Source organism: Carcharhinus amblyrhynchos, chromosome 4, assembly GCF_965287045.1.
Source record: "Carcharhinus amblyrhynchos chromosome 4, sCarAmb.v2.hapA, whole genome shotgun sequence".
Lineage (NCBI taxonomy): Eukaryota > Metazoa > Chordata > Chondrichthyes > Carcharhiniformes > Carcharhinidae > Carcharhinus > Carcharhinus amblyrhynchos.
In genome coordinates, this window is record NC_137327.1 from 62,975,643 (window position 1) to 62,999,572 (window position 23,930).

Below are 23,930 nucleotides of genomic sequence, written 5' to 3' on the forward strand. Positions count from 1 at the left end.
TGAATTTTTAAAAATCAGTCTCTGCTCAATCTATCTACTGACTAACATTTGGTGACTCATTTCCTTGGAGATCTTACAGATGAGACATTAAACCAAAGGCCCACTTCCCTTTTGAGTAAATGCAAAATATCCCAGGGAATCATGTTGAAGAAGAGCAGGGAATTGTATCTGCTGACCTCATTAATATTTTTTCATCAACCAACACCCAAGACCAAACAATCTGATCATTTACACGTTGCTGTTGTTGGATTTTGCCGTACACACATTGGCTGAAATGTTTTCTATGTTGCAATGGTGCCAACACTTCAGAAACACTTTATTGGTTGTAAAACATTTTGATGCCCTAAATTCATGAAAGGCACTGTGTAAATGCGATCCATTTTTCAATTTTCTTGCCTCTTGACCTATGGATTGCAGATTTTCAGAAAATTCACGTAAAAGAACAAAAACAGCCCGGGAAACAGGCCCTTTGGCCCAACGAGCCCGCACCATCATCTTAACACCACCAGTACCCCCCTCCACCCATGACCCTTGTCTAATGTTTTATGGCCATCCACATTGAGGGAAACGAATTTAGGGACAATTTATTACTGCCAATCAGCCTAACAGCACATCTTTGGGGTGTGGGAGGAAACCGGAGCACCCGGAGAAAACCCACGCAAGCACAGGGAGAATGCGCAAACTCCCACAGACACTGGCCCAAATCCATGTGTCTGCACAGCAAACAGTGATAGTCACTGAGCTGTCATGTTGCCCAGCGTCTGGTCCAGTTTAGGCACACACTAACGACATGAAGCGCTAGGCCAATCTCGAACAACCAACAGCAGCCCAAGTACGACCCATCACGTGAATGCCCCTTGTTGGACGCAAGGCGGACCAACTTAAAACCTGTGAATGAAAAGAGAAAAAAAACATTATTGTTGTACCATGTCCATTTGCCTTACCAGGGACGCCCCAACGCTAATAACCCTTATTTAAAACAATCTCCTATATCCACCCATCTCCAACCCACTCGTGTGCCTGTCTAAGTTACTCTTAAATGACTCTAGTGTGTTTGCCTCCACCACCTTACTTGGCAGAGCATTCCATACCCCCACTACCCTCTGTGTGAAAAACCTCCCTCTAATATCTGTGTTATGCCTCTCCTCCCTCACCTTAAGCCCATGGCCCCTTGTCCTATGTGTCTCTATCATAGGAAATAGCTTACCTCTGTTTATCTATACCCTTCATAATCTTATATACCTCTATTAGATCCCCCTCAGTCGCCATCTTTCAAGGGAAAAGAGCCCCAATTTATTCAATCTTTCCTCATACCCCAGTCCTTCCATACCAGGCAACATCCTGGTAAACCTCCTCTGCACTCTCTCCAGAGTCTCCACGTCCTTCGGGAAGTAAGGCGACCAGAACCGGACGCAGTACTCCAAATGCGGCCTAACCAACATTCTGTACAACTGCAACATTAGACTCCAGCTCTTATATTCTATACCCCTTCCTATAAAGGCTAACATACCATAGGCTTTCTTCACCACACTCTCCACTTGCACTGCCACCTTCAAAGACTTGTGCACTTGCACCCCCAGGTCTCGCTGCGATTCTTTACCCCTTATGGGCTTACCCTTTATCACATAACTCCCCCCTACATTATTCTGGCCAAAATGCATCACTTCACATTTATCCGGATTAAACTCCATTTGCCATGTATCTGCCCAATACACCAGCCTATCAATATCCCTTTGTATTGCCAGACACTGCTCCTCACTGCCCGCCAATCCAGCCATCTTGGTGTCATCAGTAAATTTGCTGATCACACCACTTTACTCCCTCTTCCAAATCATTTATATACACTACAAAGAGAAGAGGTCCCAGTACTGAGCCCTGTGGCACACCACTAGTGACAGACCTCCAGCTAGAAAAGGACCCCTCCACTACTACTCTCTGACTCCTCTTTGCAAGCCAGTTCTCTACCCATCTAGATACCTGGCCACGTATTCCATGAGCTTTAATCTTCTGTACCAATCTACCATGAGGGACTTTGTCAAACGCCTTACTGAAATCCATATAGACGACATCAACGGCTCATCCTTCGTTGACCGTTTTTGTCACCTCCTCAAAGAATTCTACCAGATTTGTAAGGCAAGACTTCCCCTTTACAAAGCCATGCTGTGTATCCTTAATCAGATCGCAACACTCTAAGTGCTCATACATCCTATCCCTAAGAATCCTCTCCATCAACTTGCCTACCCCTGCACCCATTTCAATTTTCCCTTGAAAGACTCCCACATGCCGAACGTGGACTTGCCCTCAAACAGCCTATCCCAGTCTGTATCCCTAAGCTCCTGCCTAATCCAGCTGTAGCTAGCCTTCCCCCAATTTAGCACCCTCCCCTTTGGACAGCTCTCAACTTTTTCCATTTGTATCCTAAAGTAGACAGAGTTGTGGTCACTATTAGCCACGTGTTCGCCTACCACAACCTCAACCACCTGACCTGGCTCATTGCCCAGAACTAAATCCAGTAAAAGAAGGGACAAAGACCAGGTACACCAGATCTTATTTATTTTATGAGAAAACAACATTAAAGCTTATTTTAGACATGTTTTGAAATAGTGCATCAAGTGACATTTTGCTTCAAAATACATTTAAAAATAACTTTCCCACAAATACGGTTCTGCCTGCATAGCACATACATCGCACATGAAAGTCTGCCTTTAATGCCTACCACTAAACTCAACGCTATGGCTTGTTTAAATGTCAGCTGTGGCTTAATAGGTAACACATTTTCCTCTGAATCAGATGATTTCAGATTCAAGCTATATTCCAGATACTTTGGCACATAATCTTGGCTGACACTTGACTGCATTAATGAGGTTGTGCTGCACTGTTTGAAGTGTTGTCATTTGAATCAAATGTCAAATTGACCACCTATATTCTTAGAAGAGTGAAAAAGAATCAAGGGCACTATCTGGAAAAGAATAGAGGAGTCTTCTCCCTCACCCAACATCTAAAATTAATGATGTGTCATTTATTTAAATGAGGGAGGGAGGCCAGTGATTGGGGCTGGCCATCAGAGTTGGGTAGACTGCTGGGAAGGTTGAGATTGCGGGGGTTATGGGGGGGGGTGGTGTTCAGGACTGCCAGGTGGTTTATTGTGACAGTTTATTTTGCCAGATATTTTTACAGAGGTTGAAATATCAGTACTAAAAAATGAGCATCCATATATCGCCACTTACCTTTAAATGTTTGCATCCGTTCAAATATACCCTTTGTAAAAAGTTTTAATACACAATTTCCCAATATACTCATGGTGAGATCCAAAAACGAGGTCCAAGATGGACCACACGCTTGCCACATTATAAATGCCACTGTTAAAATCATTAAGGCTGCCACAATAACAGATAGTTTCTGACTTGGGATCTGATCATAAAACCTAGCCAGGAATTTCCGCTCCCCCTACAACATGTTTTCCAGTGTCTGAGGTGGCTCTCCATTGGCTGCCAATTTGATCTTCTGGCCCTGCCAACATCTATGGTGTTTGTATGTCTCATCCATCTCACCGCTTGGGAATCCACGCAGGCCTTTGAAAGGAATGAAAGTTCCAGTGGTGGGAAGAGCTGGGAAGCTCTGCCATCTATCTCAGTATGATGTGATCCTCTCCAGTCTTCCCTGTGGATATACTTTGACAACATAGTTGCAAAGACTGAAGAAGGTGACTTACCTCCACTTTCCTAAGCACAATAAAGGGTGAACTATAAATCGTGATGCCGAAAGCCCCATGAATGAATGAAAAAACGTATGTCTCATAGCATTAACTCCTGAAACTCTGTTTAGATAGCTTCCCACAATGCTCCAATTCTCCAGCTTCCACCCTAAACACGTTAAAGAAGCCATCCCCTACGGACAAGCCCTCCTTATACACAGGATCTGCTCGGGTGAGGAGGATCGTGACAGACACCTCCAGACGCTGAAAGATGCCCTGATAAGAACAGGATATGGTGCTCGACTCATCGATCGACAGTTCCGATGCACCACAGCGAAAAACTGCACCAATCTCCTTAGAAGACAAACACGGGATGCAGTGGACAGAGTACCCTTCATCGTCCGGTACTTCCCCAGAGTGGAGAAGCTACGACATCTTCTCCGGAGTCTTCAACATATCATTGATGAAGACGAACATCTTGCCAGAGCCATCCCCACACCCCCACTTCTTGCCTTCAGACAACTGCACAAACTCAAAACACACCATTGTTCGCAGAAAACTACCCAGCCTTCAGGAGAACAGTGACCACACCACCACACAACCCTGCCGCAGCAACCTCTGCAAGACATGTCGGATCATCGACATGGATGATGATATCACACATGAGAATACCATCCACCAGGTACACGGTACATATTCTTGCAACTCGGCCAACGTTGTCTACCTAATATGCTGCAGGAAAGGATGTCCCGAAGCATGGTACACTGGGGAGACCATGCAGACGCTATGACAACGGATGAATGAACATCGCTCGACAATCACCAGGCAAGACTGTTCCCTTCCTGTTGGCGAACACTTTAGCGGTCACGGGCATTCGGCCGCTGACCTTCAGGTAAGCGTCCTCCAAGGCGGCCTTCACGACACACGACAGTGCAGAGTCGCTGAGCAGAGATTGACAGCCAAGTTCCGCACACATGAGGACGGTTTCAACAGGGATCTTGGGTTCATGTCGCACCATCTGACTTGCCTGGGTTTGCAAAACCTCACTTACTGTACTGTCTGGAGACAATACACATCTCTTTGACCTGTGCTTAATGCTCTTTCCACTCACATTGTCGGCAGGTTAATTGTAAAGACTCGCATTCTAATCAGTAATCTATAAACTGTGCTGTTATATGCTCTGTCAGGCCGGAACTCTCCATTCACCTGACGAAGGGACAAACCCCGAAAGCTTGTGAGTTTATCAAATAAATCGGTTGGACTTAACCTGGTGTTGTCAGACTTCTTACTGTAGATAGCTTCCCACAGCCAGCTAAGGAAAAGTTATTTTATGAATCTAGTGTTTTTAACATCCTTGGTTAGTTCAAATAAAAGTTAATCTTCACAACCTGAACAAAATATGCTAGCAAGAGTTCTGACACCAACAACTTGTGCTGCAATCTCTGGCAACAGAAAGGTGCCAGATGGTGTGTTGAAGGAGTAATTTGCTATAATTAAAAGTGTCTTGCTTTTTCTGTCTGTACACTGCATGCAGCTTAGAAACTGGGTCAGACAGCAGGTGGGTGAGAATATGCAGATTAAGTTTTGTCAGCATATCAACTTGAAAAATGGGAGCTTCAATTGTCTATCAGGGAATCCGTTCCTCACTAAATAATGGTGACTAGATTCTTTATTGGGAAGACTGTTTCCATTATTATTGATGTTTTTCCCCTTAGAGCCTGATAACATTTTAAAATGATGAATTTCCCAGGGACTAAAGGAAATAACCAAGAATAAGATTTCATATGTTATAGAGTCATAGAGGTTTATAGCATGGAAACAGGCCCTTCACCCCAATTTGTCCATGCCGCCCTTATTTTTTTTAAGCCCCTAAACTAGTCCCAATTTGATCCATATCCCCTCTATACCTATCATACCCATGTAACTATCTAAATGCTTTTTAAAAGATAAAATTTTACCCACCTCTACTACTACCGCTGGCAGATTGTTCCAGACACTCACCACCCTCTGTATGAAACAAATTGCCCCTCTGGACACTTTTGTATCTCTCCCCTCTCACCTTAAACCTATGCCTTCTAGTTTTAGACTCCCCTACCTGTGGGAAAAGATATTGACTGTCTACCTTGTCTATGCCCCTCATTATTTTATAGACCTCTATAAGGTCACCCCTCAGCATCCTACGCTCCAGAGAAAGAAGTCCCAGACTTTTCAGCTTTTCCTTCTAATTCAATCCATCAAGTCCTGGTAGCATCCTGGTAAATATTTTCTGCACTCTTTCTGTTGACATGAAGATGAGTGGAAAAGCAAATTGCGTGGTGGGTGTGGAAAGTCTGCAGCGAGATCTGGATAGGCTGAGCAAGTGGGCGAGGACCTGGCAGATGGAGTATAATGTTAGCAAGTGTGAGGTTATCCACTTTGGTAGAAATAATAGTAAGAGGGATTATTATTTAAAAGCTGCAGCATACTACGGTGCAGAGGGACCTGGGGGTCCTTGCGCACGAATCACAAAAACCCAATCTGCAGGTGCAGCAGGTGACCAAGAAGGCGAATGGAATGTTGGCCGTTATAGTGAGGGGGATAGAATATAAAAGCAGGGAGGTCTTGCTGCAACTGTACAGGCTACTGGTGAGGCCGCAGCTGGGGTACTGTCTGCAGTTTTGGTCGCCGCACTTGCGGAAGGATATATTGGCCTTGGAGGGAGTGCAGAGAAGGTTCACAAGGCTGATACCAGAGATGAGGGGGTTAGTCTATTAAGAGAGACTAAATAGACTGGGTCTGTACTCGTTGGCGTTTAGAAGGCTGAGGGGGGAATCTTATAGAGACATATAAGATAATGAAGGCGCTAGATAGGGTAGAGGTAGAGAGATTCTTCCCGCTTAGAAAGGATAGCAGGACCAGAGGGCACAGCCTCAAGATAAGGCGGGGGGGGGGGCAGTTTAGATTGCAGCTGAGGAGGAACTTCTACACTCAAAGCGTGGTGAATCTCTGGAATTCCCTGCCCGTTGAAGTGGTGGAGGCTACCTCACTGAATATATTTAAGTCACAGGTAGATAGGTTTCTGATAGACAGGGCAATTAAGGGTTATGGGGAGAAAGCGGGAAAGTGGAACTGATCCACTTCAGATCAGCCATGATCTTATTGAATGGCGGGGCAAACTCGAAGGGCTAGGTGGCCTATTCCTGCTCCTATTTCTTATGTTCTTTCTAGTTTAATAATATCCTTTCTATAATAGGATGACCAGAATTGCACACATTCCAAGTGTGGCCTTACAAATGTCTTGTACAACTTCAACAAGACACCCCAACTCCTATATTCAATGTTCTGACTGATGATACCAAGCATGCTGAATGCCTTCTTCATTACTCTGTTCATCTGTGAATCCACTTTCAAGGAGCTATGAACATGTACTCCTAGATCTCTTTGTTCTGTAACTCTCTCTAACGCCCTACCATTAACTGAGTAAGTCCTGCCCTGGTTCAATCTACCAAAATGCATTACCTTACATTTGTCTAAATTAAACTCCATCTGCCATTCATCAGCCCACTGGCCCAATTGATCAAGATCCCGCTGCAATTGGGGATATCTTTACTGTCCACTATGCCACTAATCTTAGTATCATCTGCAAACTTACTAACCGTGCCCCCTATATTCTCATCCAAATCATTAATATAAATGACAAATAGCAGTGGGCCCAGCACTGATCCCTGAGGCACACCGCTGGTCACAGGCCTCCAGTTTGAAAAACAACTCTCTACAACCACTCTCTAGCTTCTGTTAAGAAGCCAATTTTGTATCCATTTAGGTATCTAACCCTGGATCCCATGTGATTTAACTTTATTCAACAACTTCCACGCGATACCTTGTCAAAGGCCTTGCTAAAGTCCATGTAGACAACATCAACTGCACTGCCCTCATCTACCTTCTTGTTTGCCCCTTCAAAAAACTCAAATTTGTGAGACATGTTAAGCTTTTACTGTAACAGGAAACAAAACCAACATAGATTAAACATTCTTTAACTTATATATTGAACAAATGAAAAGTCCTTTTGCATTGACAAATTAACACAACTGAAATATGTCTTTATGAAATGTTTTTAAGAACATAAGAACATAAGAAATAGGAGCAGGAGTAGGCCATCTGGCCCTTCGAGCCTGCCCCGCCATTCAATAAGATCATGGCTGATCTGTCGTGGCTCAGTTCCACATTCCTGCCCTCTCCCCATAACCCTCAATCCCCTCTCTTATCAAAAACCCCCATCAACCCGCGTCTTAAAAATATTTAGCGAGGCAGCCTCTACCACTTCAACGGGCAGAGAATTCCAGAGATTCACCACCCTCTGAGTGAAGAAGTTCCTCCTCAACTCCGTTCTAAACCGCCCCCCCTTTATCTTGAGGCTGTGCCCCCTAGTCCTACTGTCCTTTCTAAGCGGGAAGAGTCTCTCCACCTCTATCCTATCCATCCCATTCATCATCTTATACGTCTCAATGAGATCTCCCATCATTCTTCTAAACTCCAACGAGTACAAGCCTAGTTTATTCAGCCTCTCCTCATAGCTCAACCCCCTCAACTCCGGCATCATCCTAGTAAACCTCCTCTGCACTCCCGCGCTGTAATGTTCTACGTTCTATTAAAACTGCACACAGTACTCCAGCTGCGGCCTCACCAATGCCCTATATAGCCGCAGCAAGACCTCCCTACTTTTATATTCAATCCCCCTCGCTATGAAGGCCAGCATCCCATTCGCCTTCCTGACCACCTGCTGCACCTGCAAGCTGGGTTTTTGCGACTCATGCACAAGGACCCCGAGGTCACTCTGCACCGTCGCCTGCTGCAGTTTTTCTCCATGTAAGTAATAGTCCTTCCTACCATTATTCCTACCAAAGTGGACCACCTCACACTTGCCAACATTAAATTCCATTTGCCATTTCCTGGCCCATTTGCCCAGCCTATCTAGATCCTTCTGCAGACTCTCCACACCCTCTGCGCAATTTGCCGTTCCACCAATCTTGATGTCATCAGCAAATTTCGACACCATACACTCGGTTCCCTCCTCCAGATCATCTATATTATTGGTAAATAGCTGAGGCCCCAGCACTGACCCCTGAGGCACTCCACTAGTCACCAACCGCCAATCCGAATAGCTCCCATTGACCCCCACTCTCTGCCTCCTATTTGACAACCAGTCCTCTATCCACGCTAACACCCTACCCCCAACTCCATGTCCCCTGACCTTCTGCAATAACCTCTTGTGAGGTACCTTGTCAAACGCCTTCTGAAAATCAAGAAAGACCACATCCACCTTCTGAAAATCAAGAAAGACCACATCCACCGGCTCTCCTCTATCCACCGCCCTAGACACATCCTCATAGAACTCCAGTAAATTCGTCAGACACGACTTCCCCTTAACGAAACCGTGCTGCGTCTGCTCTATCAAGCAATTCCCCTCAGGATGCCTCGCTATTTCCTCCTTGATGACGATTCTAACATTTTACCTACCACAGATGTTAAACTAACTGGCCTATAATTCCCCGCCTTTTGCCTGGCACCCTTCTTAAACAACGGCGTAACATTAGCCGCTTTCCAATCTTCCGGCACTTCCCCGGAATCCAGCGACATCTGGAAAATAACCACCAAGGCATCCACTATCACCTCCGCCATTTCTTTCAGAACCCTCGGATGCATTCCCCTTCCTCCTCTCCCCACCCCCCTTCCTCCTCTCCCCACCCCCCTTCCTCCTCTCCCCACCCCCCTTCCTCCTCTCCCCACCCCCCTCTTGTTCCTGACCCTTAGATTTAGCCAGTCCAGGGGGAATGGATGTCACTTGCACCCCATTGACAACTTGTCCACAATCAGCCCCTCCAGTCTGTCGAGCACTGCCTCTCTAGTAACAGTAATGTCATTGAGACCCTCCAGTCCTACCACCTTTCCGTCTCTAACACCCGGCAAATTATTCACGTCCTCCTCCGTGAAGACCGAAACAAAAAAGTTATTCAAGACCTCAGCCATTTCCCCATCCCCTACCACTAAGTCCCCCTTCTCATCCTCTAAGGGTCCAACGTTCACCCTAGCCAGCCTCTTCCTTTTTATATACTTATAAAAACTCTTGCTATCCTTTTTTATATTAAGCGCTAGCCCAGCTTCATAGTTTCTCCTACCCTTCTTTATCAATTTCTTTGTCAATCTTTGTTGACATTGAAACCTCTCCCAATCCTCTTCTCGCCGACTATTCTTAGCTACTCTAAACGCCTCCACTTTTAATTTAACACTTTCCTTCACCTCCTTCGTTATCCACGGCTTATTACCTCTCCTCCTACAGTCCTTTTTGACCATTGGAATAAATTTCTGCTGAGCACCAAGAAAGATCTCCTTAAAAATCCTCCACTGCTCCTCAGCAGACCTACCTTCCAACGCGCTCCCCCAGTCCACATTCGCCAATTCCTCTCTCATCCTACCGTACTCCCCTGTGTTCAAACAAAGGACACGTGTCCGGGAAACCACTTTGTCCTCCTCCATCTGCACCAGAAACTCCACCACACAATGATCACTCTCCCCAAGAGGATCCTTCACCGCAAGGTCCCTGATTCTACCCGCCTCATTACATAGCACCAGATCCAAGATAGCTCGCTCCCTCGTCGGCTCCAACACACACTGCTCAAGGAAACTATCCCGGCAGCATTCCAAGAACTCCTCCTCGAGCCCACCGCGTCCAACATGGGTCGACCAATCAATATGCAGATTGAAATCCCCCATAACTACGGCCGTCCCATTCCTGCACGCCGCACTTATTTGCGCGTTAACAGCCCGCCCCACCTCCAGATCATTATTCGGGGGCCTATAGACGACACCCACCAGCGTCTTCCTCCCTTTGCAGTTCCTAATCTCTACCCACAATGATTCCACTTTCTGCTCTTTGGCTCCAATATCATCCCTTGCTACCACCCTGATGCTATCCTTAATCAGCAGACCTACGCCCTCCCCTTTTCCCTCCCGCCTATCCTTCCTAAACACTTGATACCCCTGGACATTCAGCTCTCAGTCCCTGTCACCTTGCAGCCACGCCTCTGTAATGGCCACCAGATCATATCCATTTGTGCCGATCTGCGCCACCAGCTCATCCACTTTATTCCGAATGCATCGCGCATTCAGATAAAGTGCCTTCATCCCAGCCTTCACCTGGACCTTATTTGCCGGAACGCCACCAACCATACTCACGCCCCCTACTCCCTTTATTATTGGGACATCCTCAGCCTCTACCCTTACCTGTACCCTCTCCTTAACTTTAGGCCTCGTAATGTCACCTACCCTCGCACCCCCCCCCCCCCCCCCCCCCCCCAATTAGTTTAAAGCCCTGTCTACAGTCCTCTTTACACGATTCGCCAGGACTCTGGTCCCTGCACGGTTCAGACCCACCCCATCCTGCCCGAACAGGTCCCACCTACCCCAATACTGATGCCAATGCCCCATAAATTCAAACCCATTCCTCCCACACCAATCCCTGAGCCACCCATTCACTTCCTTAATCCTGTCAACCCTACGCCCGTCTGCACTCGGTTCAGGCCGTAGTCCAGAGATAACCACCTTGTCGGTTCTACTTTTTAATTCCATTCCCAGCTTCTCATACTCCCTCCCCAGATCCTCAGTTCGCATTTTGCCTATGTCGTTGGCACCCACATGTACCACAACGACCGGATTCTCACCCTCCCACTCCAGGTTCCTCTGCAGCCCAGCTGTGACATCCTGGACCCGAGCACCAGGCAGACAACACACCCTTCTGTGCACTTTGTCATTGTGACAAAGGACAGTGTCAATACCCTTCACTCCACTATCCCCAATTACAACCAAGTTCCTTTTCACCTTCTCCTTGCCTCTGCCCTGCTGCATCACTGTACCGTGTGCAGTTTGCTCACCGACCTCAATTCCCTTGTCCTCGTCCAGACTGGAAGCAAGAACCTCAAACCTGTTATGCAGATTGAGAGGCTGAGGCCTCCTCTCCCCACCCCCCCCGTCCTCCTCTCCCCACCCCCCTCTTGTTCCTGACCCTTAGATTTAGCCAGTCCAGGGGGATGGATGTCACTTGCACCCCATTGACAATGGCACCCTCTCTCCCCTTGATGAGCCTCAGTGTCTGTAGCTCAGAGGCCAGCTCATCTACCTTGAGCTGGAGCTCCTCCAGCAACCTGCACTTACTGCAGACATGGTCACTGGGAAGGACCCTTGGGTCCACCAGTTCCCACATCATACAGAAACAACACATCACATGCCCCTCCATTATTCACAAAAATTTCCACACGAACTTACCTGGCCCCTTTTCTCCCCAGCCCTTTTGATCTTAAGCCCTAATAGCTCACTCTGCTGCCCGCTGTCTACACCAGGCCTCCTTTTAAAACTGGCGCTGATTTAAAGCTTGCTGGCCCACACTCCCTTCTAACCACTCCCTCAGAATTCTTAAAGTGGTAATACTTTTAAATGATTTAAACAGTTCTACAAGGTTAGTTCTTACTACAAAGTGCTTTAAACTTATTTAAACAGGTTTTAAAACAGGTAATTTCTTATCTGTCCCTCTGCTCCTTCACTCGTCTGCTCCAGCAAACAATGGAAGGCTTCACCGTGTGACCACCTGATAATTAAAGCTTGCTGGCCCACACTCCCTTCTAACCACTCCCTCAGAATTCTTAAAGTGGTAATGCTTTTAAATGATTTAAACTCCATCAGTTGGAGTTTGGTCTGAGCTCGTTCCAGTTCTATCTCCCGCCATTGTTTTTTTAATAACTCTTCTTTATTGTGAAATTCATCTGAAGTACCCATAGATGAACAGATTTTTAAGTGCTCCCTCTGTATTAAAAGAGTTCTCTTCAATGATCGCAGCCTTCAATGTGTTTCTGATTTTTTTTTCTAACTCAACTTTATTTCCCAAATGTTGTCTTCCCAATCTCTCACTCAACTGAAAGCTGATTTGTCTGTATCCAATAATTAAGCTGTTCTTCATGGTTGCTGATTTCTCCTACTCAGCATGTGCAAGTTTTACTTTTAATCCATATGCCTCGTGTAACTGTTGATCCATCAACAGTGAATTTCAGTTTTGATGAAAAATTCCTAATCCAGTGACATTTTTGTCAGTTTAATAATGCTCAGTTACTGAACATTATCAGAGTTCTTTCTTCGTCACTGTAGCTTGTTTTTTGCCATTCCTTTCTCTTGCTGAAAGGAATCACAATCATTCTTTGGTCCATAGCTCTGCTTTTGCAATCCATTCAGTTCATTCATTTGAGTTTCTTCCAAGATGAATATGACATTCTCTTTTAATGTCTTTTGATAACAATTTCACCCTTTACATGTTTTGAGAAACTGCCACATTCCCCTTGTAATTGCAGCAAACTCTACTTCTACGGTCAACATTTCTTTCTTCCTTCTTTTGATATTTATCGTACAGTTGTCCTAAATTGCTAACTTGTTCCAACAGTTGTGTTCTTTCTTTGGGTTTGTACATTGCTTTGTCCTCCTTAGCACCTGCAAACATTGAATAGTTTCTGCCTCTCTGCAGAATGCCAATTTCTCAAGATGGAAAGCTTATTATAGGGCAACCCTAAAGTAGTGGTTTTTTGGCCAGTTGACAGATGCCGTGGGGAGAGGAGGATCTAATTCTTCCCCCATGATGAGCAAAGACCCAGGGACTGGGTTGGCAAAGACGACTGGGAGATCATGGTAGCGGAAGTCACCGCTCGTGGTCTGGCACATGGGATCATCAGTGCTGTAAGAAAGTCAATGATCTCCATCCCACCCTCAAATCAGTCCCGCAATGTGCACACTGAGCCCAACTCTGATACACCGTGGCCTCCCAGTACCTGACCAAACAGCACTTGTCAACAACTCCTATAGCACTCCCCACAGCCCCTATCTCCAAGGCTCAAGCCCCTGACGACCCCACCCAAATGAGCCCACCACCTTGCAGTCCCATCCAATGGGGTCCACTCACCTACAGACTTCACCCAATTGGGCCCATCCCCTGACAGATTGCACCCAACCAGCCCACTCACTGAAATCCCTGACCCAGCAAGAGACCCCCAAAACCCTGCTCCCATGCAAGTCCCCAGTCCCCACCCTGCATCATGGCTGCATAAGAGACTCCCCCTAACACCCCACCCCCCCACCTCCTCAAATCACTTTATTAATGCTGCACCTGAAACAAACTCTTATACTGCAGATGTTTTTCTCGCCGGCATGACATCACGCCAATGAGTCATTAACACAAATGAGTCGTGATGATTACATGTCGATCTTGTTAATGATATTGAGATGCATGCAAATGATTGCGCCCAGATAAAGTGGGTGGTAAGATTGGAACAGGCATGAAAATGGGCACCATTCTGATTTTTCGCTTGTCACACAATCTTACAACTTCATACAGGCAGAACGAAGTCGTAAGATCATGGCTGAAAGGTTTACATCCTTTATTCCACAGTCAAAAAACGTATCAGAGTTAAAAATCATTCGTACGAAGGGTAAATTATTATGATGGGTTCTTACAATATGTATTGACAATTTTTGCTTCATTTCTCTAGCTTTTAAAGAAATATTAGCGTTGGAATTAGCGATAGGAACAAAAGGAAGTATTTACCAATGTAAAGCAGGCCTCACAGTTATCAGCACTACTTGTACACTTTGATCCAGCTAAGCCATTGGTAGTTACCTGTGATGCATCACCATATGGAGTGGGAGTAGTTTTATCCCACAGGATGCCTGATGGAGAAGAAAGGCCAATTGCCTTTGCAACGAGAACAATAGCAGTTGTGGAGAAAAAGTTTCCAGCTTGGTGAAGAAAGTTCGGCAGTAATTTATGTGATGAAGAAGTTTTGTCGATATATACATTGCAGACATTTCACCATAGTATCAGATCACAAACAGCTGTTAGGTTTATTCCAAGAGGATAAACCAGTGCCACCAATTGCCTCTGCAAGGGTACAGAAATGACTATTGTTATCAGCATACAGTTATACATTCCTGCATCATCCTGGGACACAAATATCAGATGCTGATGCACTCAACTATTTGCCTTTGCCACGGTCTGTACCATCACCATCGGTTCCACAAGAAATAATGCTGGTGTTGCACCTGATAGAGACTTTGCTGGTCTCAGCTAAACACACAAAACTTGGACTAAAAGAGACCCAGTGTTATCAAAAGTAGATGAATGCAATGATTGTGATGTAAGTCAGAGCTACTTAAACTTACCAGCAAAGTAGAATGGAGCTAATATGTGAGGTTGGCATGTTAATGTTGGGGGCTAGTGTTACATAGCACCCAAGGGAGACAATTCTTATTACAAGAATTGCACGAAGCAGAACAAAGCAAGATAAAAATACTTGCTGGAAGTTAAATTTGGTGGCCGGCATTGATAAAAACTTTGAAAGAAAGGGCAGTCACTGCCTTAGTTGTGAAGCCCAACAGGCACTACCACCGGTGAATATGCATCCTTGGGGGTGGCTAAATCAACTGTGGTCAAGAATACATGTAGACTTTGCAGGGCTGTTGATGGATCATTTGTTTCTGATCCTCGGTGATGTGCATTCTAAATGTCTGGATGTCCAATTGACAAAGTCTACAACGACCACTGTCACAATTGACAAGTTGAGGCAAATTTTTGCCATCCATGGCATCCCAGAGGTCTTAGTATATGACAATGGTGCAGCATTTACAGTGGAGGAGTTTTGAAAATTTGACAAATCAAATGGTATTCTCTATGTTAGGTCAGCACCTTACCACCCAGCCTCCAACAGGTTAGCGGAATGAGCTGTACAAACGTTCAAATCATCTATGAAAAAGGAAATTAGTAGGCCTTTTACACCAATGTATATATGTTCTATGTTTCTCATTGTCATGTCAAATGCGGCCAAAGGGATCAGGCCAGCCTAGTTACGAATGGGACATTGCTTATGGACGTGGTTGGTTATGATATTTTCTGATTTGGTGAGGAGGGTGGAGGCTAGGCCAGATTTCCAGAAAGAAAATCACGACTTAAGGAAAAGAGACAGAGTTTTCAAAGTTGATAGTTTAGTTCTGGTTGGGACTGACATGGAAGGATTATGGAAAGAACAGGACTGTTGTACAGATACAAGATTGCCATGTCAAAAAACATGTAGACCATCTGAAAAAGAGAGCTATTCGAATATCAGGAAAACCATACTATCCATCATTGAATGCCTTAGCACATCATGAGAAAAGAATTAGTGCTAAACTGTGATGTATCTCTGTATTGTATTGGGATGGTATTAGCATGTAGATGGCTAAATGGATGTCCAAAGATGTGCGGGTTAGGTTGATAGGCCCTGCTAAATTGTCCCTAAGTGTCAAAGGAATTAGGAGGGTAAATACATAGGGTTATGGGATAGAGCCTGGGTGGGATAGTTGTCGGTGCAGACTTGATTGGCTGTGTAGCCCCCTTCTGCACTCTGGGATTATATGTTAAATGGAGAAAAATGACCAGTAGTATATGCCTTCAGGATCTTGGCCATAGTGGAAAGAAGGTAAACTCACATTGAATAAGAAGTGTTAGCAGTACTATTTGGAGTGCCAGAATTCCATTAATATCTTTATGGGTGAAAATTTGAGATTGTTGCAGATCACAAGCTGCTACTGGACCACTAAGAGAGGACAAAGCAGTGCCACAACAGCATCAGCTGGTATAAAGTGGTGGGCATAAGTATTGGCTGCCTATGCCTCTCAGTCAGAACAGTGGCTGGGAGGCTGTGTTGCAAATGCAGATATCTTGAGTATGTTGCTTTTAGCAGAAGCCACATCGGTGGTACCACAAGTAAAGACAGTAATGACCATGAATTTTTTGGATACCCTTCCAGTGGCTCAATGTTTTTAATCGTAGTGAATGCCCACTCCAAGTCGATGGATATCCATAGGGTGCATTCGATGAACACAACAATAACGATAGAGGAACCTTGCACTTCCTTTTTGACACAAGATTCCGGAGATGCTGGTCTCTGACAATGGAAGATCCTTTACCAGCCAGGGGTTCACCAGGTTCACAAAGTTGAATAGGATTTGAATATCAGGACGGTATCGTATCATCCATCATCGAACAACCTTGAGGAGAGAGTGGTCCAGATTTTAAAAGCTGGTTTAAAAAAAAAACAGCCATAAACCTCAATAGAAATCAAGCTCTCCCATTGATTATTAGATTATAGGACAATCCCCCATGCCATTACTGAATAGTGCCCACAGAATTGTTCATGGGCAGACATCTCCGCAGTAGATTGAGTTTGATCTTCCCAAATCTTTGGGTGGAGGGCGGGGGAAAGGTGATAAGGCAGAAGAAGCCCAGTGCAGCGACCGTGACAACAGCAGCCAGGAGAGACATTTGGAGGCTGGTGAAAAGATTATGATAAAAGGGTCCCACGTGGTTACTAGGAACCGTTGACTGTGGGATAGTGCCAGTATCCTACAAAATATGTGTGGCTGAGGCCATCCAAAATAAAACATCTGGATCAGGTATTGGCCTTGAAATCGCAATTCATCCAGGAGCCAACTATGCCCAGCAGAACCAAGGAGAGTCCTGTCAGACTGGCTTCCCTCGCCTCTCCGTCTCTCGTAGCTAGGACTTTGAAGTCTAAAATGGACACTGCAGATGAAAATATTGCTACTCATTTGACTCCTGAGGAAGAGAGTGAATCAGAACTCCAGCATTTAATAATAAAAGACGAGCATCTGTTTGATACACCCCATCCAAGTAGGATGTCAAGTTGGATGTATCCGACCCAGTGCCAAAACCTTGCAAGAGACCCGTGAGGCACAGAAAACAACCAAGATTCCTTGAATTAAGAGGCGGAGGGGTGTAATGACCTCAGTGAGGTCATAAGGTTGGCCCCTTGGTGTATGAGCTCCCTATTGAGATAATGATTTATACTGAGGAGTATCAGGGTGAGGCACTCTTAGGAATGGAACTGAGTTTGTAAATAAAAGGAATCTGGTGAATGGACTCTAGCCTCTGAGGAGTTAGTTCAGTCAGTAACAATAGTCTGCTATCAAAGACAATATGGTATCCTAGTGCTGATTAAAAGAGATAGTGAGGCCAAGAAAGGCAAATAAAGTGACAGAGTTCCCAGATGTCCCCATTCCAATAAAAGTCAAGGTAAAAGTAAATGTAAAAAACTATTTCAATCTAGATTTATTCCTTTAGGCCTTTATTGTTAATAATCCAGAAATAATTGACCTGCTTTTGTGAGGTTGCCTGTGATTTCCTAGGAAATACCTGCAGGGCTAAAGGGAAAGGAGAGTGAAATGAGCGAATTGAATAGCTCTTCTTCCAAACTGTCATTTTATGGTCAGGATTTTCTGGCCCTGCTAGCAGCAGACATTGTCCTAGATGGGACTGGAAAGATTCTGGGAGCTGAATTTTCCTATCCTATAGGTGACAGACTGGGAGATGGAAAGGTTGGCAATTTGGTATTGGATAGAAACTTATCTCCTGCAGGTACCATGCCATCTTGTCAGCAGTAGGAAGCTTGGCAGTTTGTCCACCCACTGCCTGCCAGTTGAACCACTTAAGTAACCAATCATGGATCACTCTGATCTCCGGCAGCACGGTAGCAGAGTGGTTAGCACTGCTGCTTTGCAGCTCCAGAGACCTGAATTCGATTCCCGGCTCGGGTCACCGTCTGTTTGGAGTTTGCATATTCTCCTCGTGTTTGCATGGGTTTCCTCCAGGAGCTCCAGTTTCCTCCCACAGTCCAAAGATGTGTGGGTAGGTTGATTGGCTATACTAAATTGCCCTTTAGTGCCCTGAGATGCTTAGGTTAGAGGGATTAGTGGGTAAAATATGTGGGATATGAGGGTAGGGCTTGGGTGGGATTGTGGGTCAGTGCAGACTCATAGAACATAGAATGCTACAGCACAAACAGGCCCTTCGGCCCACTAGTTGCACCGATCACTTGTATATCTACTAAGCCATAGACCTGTCTATAACCCCCAATCCCATTAGATCCCATATACTCATCCAGAAGTCTTTTAAAAGACCCCAGCGAGTTCGCCTCCACCACCACCGACGGCAGCCGATTCCATTCACACACCACCCTCTGAGTGAAAAACTTATCCCTAACATCTCCTCTGTACTTGCTTCCCTGCACCTTAAATCTGTGTCCTCTCGTAGCGACCATTTCAGCCCTGGGAAATAGCCTCCGAGAATCCACCCTATCTATTCCTCTCAACATATTATAAACCTCTATCAGGTCGCCTCTCAACCTTCGTCTCTCCAGGGAGAAGAGTCCCAGCTCCCTCAACCTATCTTCATAAGGCATGCCTCCCAATCCAGGCAACATCCTTGTAAATCTCCTCTGCACCCTTTCAATAGCTTCCACATCCTTCCTGTAGTGAGGCGACCAGAACTGCACACAGTACTCCAAGTGGGGTCTGACAAGGGTCCTATAAAGTTGTAGCATTACCTCCCGACTCCTAAACTCAATCCCTCGATTAACGAAGGCCAGTACACCATACGCCGCCTTGACCACATCCTCCACCTGCGAGGCCGATTTAAGAGTCCTATGGACCCGGACCCCAAGATCCCTCTGCTCTTCAACACAGCTAAGACTCCTACCCTTGATATTGTATTCCTTCATCCCATTGGTCCTGCCAAAATGGACCACTACACATTTATCTGCATTGAAGTCCATCTGCCACTTCTCCGCCCAGTCTTACATCCTATCTATGTCCCTCTGCAACTTCTGACATCCCTTCAGACCATCCACAACACCACCAACCTTTGTATCGTCTGCGAACATGCTAACCCATCCCTCCACTTCCTCATCCAGGTCATTTATGAAAATGACAAACAGCAAGGGTCCTAGAACAGATCCCTGGGACACTCCACTGGTGACCGACCTCCATGCAGAAAAAGACCCATCCACAACCACTCTCTGCCTTCTGCAGGCAAGATGTGGGTATGCCGGCGTTGGACTGGCGTAAACACAGTAAAAAGTCTGACAACACCAGGTTTTAGTCCAACCTATTTATTTGATAATATACTCGCAAGCTTTCGGGTTAGCCCCTTCGTCAGGTGAATGGAGAGTTCTGGCCTCAGACAGAGCATATAAAGCACAGACAGTTTAGAGATTACTGATTAGAATGCGAATCCTTACACCTAACCTGCTGTTCAAGACCTGAAGTGGCTGATAATGTGAGTGGAAGGAGCACTGATCACAGTTTAAAGAGATGTGTATTGTCTCCAGACAGTACAGTAAGTGAGGTTTTGCAAACCCAGGCAAGTTACGGGTGTTACAGATAGTGCGACATGAACCCAAGATCCCTGTTGAGACCGTCCTCATGTGTGCAGAACTTGGCTATCGGTCTCTGTTCAGCGACTCTGCGCTGTTATTCTGCAGGCAAGCCAGTTCTGGATCCACAAGGCCAAAGCCCCCTCTGGATCCCATGCCCTCTCACCTTCTCAAGAAGTCTTGCATGGTGGACCTTATCAAACGCCTTGCTGAAGTCCATGTAAACCACGTCTACCGCTCTTCCTTCGTCAATGTGCTCAGTCACATTCTCAAAGAACTCAACTAAGCTCGTAAGGCACGATCTGCCCTTGACAAAACCATGTTGACTATTTCTGATCATTCTAAACTTCTCCAAATGCTCATAAATCTTGTCCCTCAGAAGCCTCTCCATCAACTTACCAACCACTGAGGTCAGACTCACCGGTTGGTAATTTCCCGGGCTATCCCTGTTCCCTTTCTTGAAAATAGGAACCACATCTGCAATCCTCCAATCCTCCGGAACCTCTCCCGTCTCCATCGACGACGCAAAGATCATCGCCAGGGGCTCTGCAATCACTTCCCTCACCTCCCACAGTAACCTGGGGTACATCCCATCTGGTCCTGGTGACTTGTCTATCTTGATAGAGTTTAAAAGTTCTAACACATCCTCTTCCTTAACATCCATATACTCAATCTTTTCAGACTGCCGCAGACCTGTAGTACAACCTCCCAGATCACTTTCCACCATGAATACCGAGGCAAAGTACTCATTAAGCACCTCTGCCATTTCTTCCGGTTCCAGACAGACTTTTCCCCCTTCACCTTTTATAGGTCCTATCCCTTCTCTTATCCTTTTACTTTTTGCATATTTGTAGAAGGCCTTGGGATTCTCCTTAATCTTACCTGCCAAGGCCTTCTCATGACCCCTTCTGGCCCTCCTAATTTCCTTTCTAAGCTCCTTTCTACAAGCCTTATACTCCTCTAGATCCTTACCATCTCCTAGCTCTCTGAACCTTTTATACACCTTTCCTTTCTTCCTGATTAGGTTCACCACAACCTTCGTGCACCACGGTTCCCGTGCCCTACCAAAACCTCCTTGTCTCATCAGAACGTTATCGTGCAGAGCTCCAGTCAAACATTCCTTGAATATCCGCCACCTTCCTTCTGTACTTTTCCTCAAGAACGCATCCTTCCAGTTTATTTGTCCAATTATCTGCCTGGTGTCTTCATATTTCCCCTTACTCCAGACAAACACCTTCCTAGCCTGCCTGATCCTATCTCTTTCCAATGCTATCGTGAAGGAGATAGAATTATGATCTCCATCCCCAAGATGCTCTCCAACCGAGAGATCCGACACATGTCCAGGTTCATTAGCCAGCACCATGTCAAGTACAGCCTCCTCTCTCGTAGGCTTATCCACATACTGTGTCAGGAACCCTTCCTGAACACACCTAACAAACTCCTCCCCATCCAAACCCCTTACCCTTGGGATATTCCAGTCGATGTTTGGGAAATTAAAGTCTCCCATCATGACAACTCTGTTATTACTACATCTCTCTAGGATCTGTTTCCCTATCTGCACCTCAACTTCCCTGTCGCTATTGGGCGGCCTATAGAAAACACCCAGCAAAGTTATCGACCCTTTGCTGTTCCTAACCTCCACCCACAATGACTCTGTTGGCAGTCCCTCCACAGCATCCTCCTTCTCTGCAGCCATGACACTGTCCCTGATCAACAGTGCCACTCCACCACCTCTTTTGCCCCCAACCCTGTCCTTCCTGAAGCATCTGAATCCTGGCACCTGAAGTACCCAGTCCTGTCCCTGAGATATCCAAGTCTCTGTAATGGCCACCACATCGCATCTCCAAGCAGCAATCCACACCCTAAGCTCATCTACCTTATTTACTACACTCCTGGCGTTAAAATAGACACACCTCAGCCCCTCGGTCTGGACATTTCTCTTCTCCACCATCCGTCTAACCTCCCTCTCATACCGTCTACAGTCCTTCCCTACCCAGGAGCTAACCTCCTCGGTCTCAGTCTCCTCATCTCTGTTCCCTCCCCCCAACCTTTCTAGTTTAAAGTCCCCCCAGTAGCCCTAGCCAGTCTTCCCGCCAAGATATTGGTCCCCCTGGGATTCAAGTGCCACCCGTCTTTACTGTACAGGTCACACCTGCCCCTAAAGAGGTCCCAATGATCCAGGAGCCGGAATCCCTGCCCCCTGCTCCAGTCCCTCAGCCACGCATTCACCCTCCACCTCATTCCATTCCTGCTCTCATTCTCCCGCAGTGCAGGCAGCAATCCTGAGATTACTACCTTCGCATTCCTCTTTCTCAGCTGCCTACCCAGTTCCCTATAATCCCTTTTCATGACTGCTTCCCTCCTGCCTATGTCAGCAGTACCTATATGAACCACAACCTGCGGTTCCTCACCCTCCCCTTTCAGGATGTCTGGGACGCGTCCAGAGACATCCCGGATCCCTGCTCCAGGGAGACAAACCATCATCCACGACTCCCGTCTGCATCCGCAAAAATGCCTGTCTGAACCCCTCACTATGGAGTCCCCTTGTTGCTCTCTTTTTTAGTTTTTTGAAGTACTGGCTCAGCTCCAGAGAGCTGGCCACTGCTTCCTCCTCCAGATGAGCTGTCCCCCCCAGTGGTACTCATGCAGGAGTACTTATTTTGAAGGGGGACATCCACCGGCATGCTCTCCATCACCTGAGGTTTCCCCTTCCTAATAGTTACCCACGTGCCTTCTTCCCGTTGCCCTAGTGTGACAACTTGCCGATAGCTCCTATCAATTATCTCCTCATTCTCTCTAATGAGACGCATGTCCTCAAGCTGCCTTTCCAGTTCCTTTACCAGGTCCTGTAGGGACTGCAGCTCCACACACCGAGCACAGGAATGGATGTCTGGGAGACCAGGAGCCTCCAAGACCTCCCACATATTGCATCGGCAACAACATACTGACCTCACACTCATATTTGCCCTTTTTAGAAATACAGAGAAAAAAGTAATATAAAAAAAACTTATAAACTTACCTTGCCTCACCCTTTTTGCTTTGGCCCTCTGAGCCAAAGCCCTTACAGCTCACGCAAAAACAAAACCAAACTTACCTGCTCTCACCCAGAGTCCCTCTGTCTCTCTCTCTCTTTTTTGGTTAGAGGAGGAGGGAGGGGTGGGATACTCTACCTGTGTAGCGTATCGGGTTTCTTCACCTTTCCAATTCATGGGGGTCCAGTGGGGAAAAAAAACTACTTCCCTATGACCACTTCCTGTCTCCGATTTAAAATTTAAAAAAAAGCTTTAAAAAAAAGAAACACAGTAACTTACTCACCAGTCTCTCCCTCTCTGATGTGCCCCCAAGGAACAATGAGGTCGATTCTCTGAGGTAAGTAACTTTTAGAAGTGAAAATGGGCCAAAGGGCCTCTTCCTGCACTGTAGGATTCTGTGATTCTATGATTATTCCACAATAATTGTTCTCACATCGGGAGGTCTGCCACAGCATAGCAAAATTGCAAAGTCAACTCCGGTGGCCTCACTGCAACTTCTGGGGGTTAGAAATTACCCTCCCCGATGGGCAATTCTAATCACTGACAGCAATTGCAGCTCCTGTGGCAACAACATTACTGGTATTTCACAAATTCCTCCCACTACTATCTGGCAAAAACTTACAAACCAGAAAGTGCTTTGCCATTGAGGCACTATGTCCCATTGAGGTAGTCTCTACCACTTATGCACCCTGTCTCATTGAGGTAGCTTCTGACTGGACTAGCACCACTTGGGAGCAACCAAACATCCCTAATTTGAAAGCAGCTCCAGCAGCAATCAATAAAACAGCAATCTGCTGACCCTCAACACTGTGTGGTCCACCTCCTGCACCACGATCCTCACCCTCTCCCCTCCCTCCCAGAACAAGGATGGAGCTGCCGCTTGTTGTCAGATTTCACCACACCAGACTCCGCATGCAAAGCATAATCTTC

General features: G+C 46.0%; 1 protein-coding gene across 1 annotated transcript in view; it reads left to right on the forward strand.

Annotated features, from left to right (window-relative positions):
- Positions 1–23,930, forward strand: part of hydin (HYDIN axonemal central pair apparatus protein) — a 1,114,396-nt gene that overhangs the window by 635,556 nt on the left and 454,910 nt on the right. The window lies entirely within an intron of this gene.